This window comes from Microtus ochrogaster, chromosome 18 (assembly GCF_000317375.1).
Source record: "Microtus ochrogaster isolate Prairie Vole_2 chromosome 18, MicOch1.0, whole genome shotgun sequence".
In the NCBI taxonomy this organism is placed as follows: domain Eukaryota; kingdom Metazoa; phylum Chordata; class Mammalia; order Rodentia; family Cricetidae; genus Microtus; species Microtus ochrogaster.
Window position 1 is genome coordinate 47738702 of NC_022020.1, and position 2920 is coordinate 47741621.

The window sequence follows — 2920 nt, forward strand, 5'->3', positions numbered from 1 at the left end:
CACACACACATGCACACGCATGCACACACGCAGGCACACACGTATATGTGCACAAACCTGACATCCACATTATAAGAAAAATATGGCTTTACAGCAGTCAGGGAAATGCTCTGTGAAGAGACAAGAATGAACCTATTCATTCAGCCTATTTTAGGTACCAGTTTTGGGTCAAGAGGTCAAGGGGTCAAGAGTCTGACCACCGGTTTACTTTTGACCGTATTTAAGCACAGCACAATTTTGGAGAAGAGTTTTCTGATAAAAATTAACTCAGCGCCATAAGAATAACAGAACTTAAGACATGTTTACATTGGAGCTCTTTACAAAGCACGTATAGCTTTGTCCATTGCCAGGCGGTGGTGGCGCATGCCTTTAATCCCAGGAGGCAGAGGCAGGCGGATCTCTGTTAATTTGAGACCAGCCTGGTCTACAAGAGCTAGTTCCAGGACAGGCTCCAAAGAGAAACCCTGTCTCGAAAAACCAAAAAAAAAAAAAAAAAAGCTTTGTCCATAGATGTATTCTCTTTGACTTAGAAACAGTGCTCAAGATAGGTTCTAGAGAGAATGACTGAGCTAAACATGCTGCCTGTGGGTAGCGGGTATCAGGATTGGCCTGGCCCTAAGGCAACACAGAAGTCACTTAGGCTGTTGTAAAGTACAACTGACATCTCTCACAAGAATTAGTTTTATGGTCTAGAAGCAATGGTCAAGGGGGAAAGGTCTGGGATAAACAAACATATTATTCTGGGAACCTGGCTTACCAGGTAGCAAAGGATTGCCAGGTTGTAAACTATATCCATTCTTGACTCCAGGAGGAACAGGTTAAACGTCTCCTTTCTTTGAAGGACGCCTGTGTGTTTAACTTTCCTGGCTTCTCCCGTGCTTATCTGTGGGCACAAACACTTTTTGCCCTTTATAGCAATAGAATCAGACTGGAGCACAAGAATTTACTCAGAAAACAGTGCCCAGGGAAGTGTTGAGTAATTTATTAGAGATCTTTGGGTGTGTCATTAATATCTCTTCTCATGTTTGTACTCAGCCCTTATTTTTCCTACCTCGTGAGAACTCAGGGTTCAGGCCATGTGTCAATTGCATTCTCCTGCTTGCCTGTCTATCCAAAGAGGTACCGTCTTAGTTGGGGTTTCTGCTGCTGTGAAGGGACACCAGGACCATGGCAAATCTTTTTTTATTTTTTTATTTATTTGTATTAATTAATTTATTTATTAAAGATTTCTGCCTCCTCCCCGCCACCGCCTCCCATTTCCTTCCCCCTCCCCCAAACAAGTCCCCCTCCCTCATCAGCCCAAAGAGCAGTGAGGGTTCCCTGCCCTGTGGGAAGTCCAAGGACCTCCCACCTTCTTCCAGGTTTAGTAAGGTGAGCATCCAGACTGCCTAGGCTCCCACAAAGCCAGTACATGCAGTAGGATCAAAACCCAGTGCCATTGATCTTGACTTCTCAGCAGTCCTCATTGTCTGCTATGTTCAGCAGTCCTCATTGTCTGCTATGTTCAGCGAGTCCGGTTTTATCCCAGGCGTTTTCAGACCCAGGCCAGCTGGTCTTGGTGAATTCCGGATAGAACATCCTCATTGTCTCAGTGTGTGGGTGCACCCCCCGCGGTCCTGAGTTCCTTGCTCATGCTCTTTCTCCTTCTGCTCCTGATTTGGACCTTGGGATTTTGGTCCCGTGCTCCAATGTGGGTCTCTGTCTCTGTCTCCTTTTATTCATGGCAACTCTTATAAAGAAAAACACTTGATTGGGGGTGGCTTATGGTTCAGAGGTTTAGTCCATTATCATCATCTTGGGACATGGTGGTGTGCAGGCAGACATGATGCTGAGAGTCCTACATCTTGCTTGCAGGCAACAGGAAGTGGTCTCAGGCATCAGGTGTGGCTTGAGCATATATGAGACCTCAAAGCCCACCTCCACAGTAACACTCTTCCTTCAACAAGGCCACACCCCCTAACAGTGCCACTTCCTTTGGGGACCGTTTTCTTTTGTACCACTGAAAGTAGAAAGGCATACTGCTGGCCTTGCCAACTGAAAGCAAATTTCTTCTGGTTGTCCTCATGGATGGTACCAAAACCAAACAAACAAAAAAAGCATTTGCAAGACCAATTAATAGCTGCTTATCAGATACCAGAAGATGTACTAGTTTGCCTTGTATGTCTGGATTTTGTACATATTTGCAAACTAAAAAGCGTATTTGGTTTTCCAGCTCATCACATGGGGAGTTCTGGTCAGCACAAAATCTTGGGAACCAGTGGCTGGGGCTTACTTGCTCACAGAAGAGGAGTTGGCTCACTGATGGTGCTGGTGCTGAGGTGAATCTGCATCCACCTCTCCAGATTTATCAGAAAGCCAAGGGAGGGGTTTTCAGAGTGAGCCTGGGTGTGGTTATTTTCTGAGGACGGGCACTCAGGAAAACAACAAGAACTTGATTCCTGGGATGTTCTCTGCCCTCCTCCATGCTGACAGCTCTCACAAGAACCAAACTGTGCATCTCGATCCTAGAATGTGAAGAATGTTCCACAGCCTGACAGGCATGAAGTCATCTGCAGAGAGGTGGGGAGGAGCTGCTCCCCAGGCCATGGCTTGACAGCTCACGAATGCTGTGGAAGCAGGTGGCTGCCCCATCCCATTTTCCTGCCTCCCCTTGTTGCCTGGATACACGAAGTTGTGTTTTGCCAGAGAGCCAGGTCTTGGGTCTCTGGTATGCCTGGTAGGAGATGAGAAGAGAGGAGGCACTGTTACACAGGGGCCCCACCCAGCACTCACATTCCCTGGCCTCACAGTTCTGGAAGGTGTTATTAAGAGGTCTTTTCTAGGGAGCAGAGTGGGTCCTGGGTGGGAAGCATTTATTGATAGTGAATGAGATAACTGGCTTCATTGATGCCTTCCTTTTCCTTCCTTCCTTCCTTCCTTC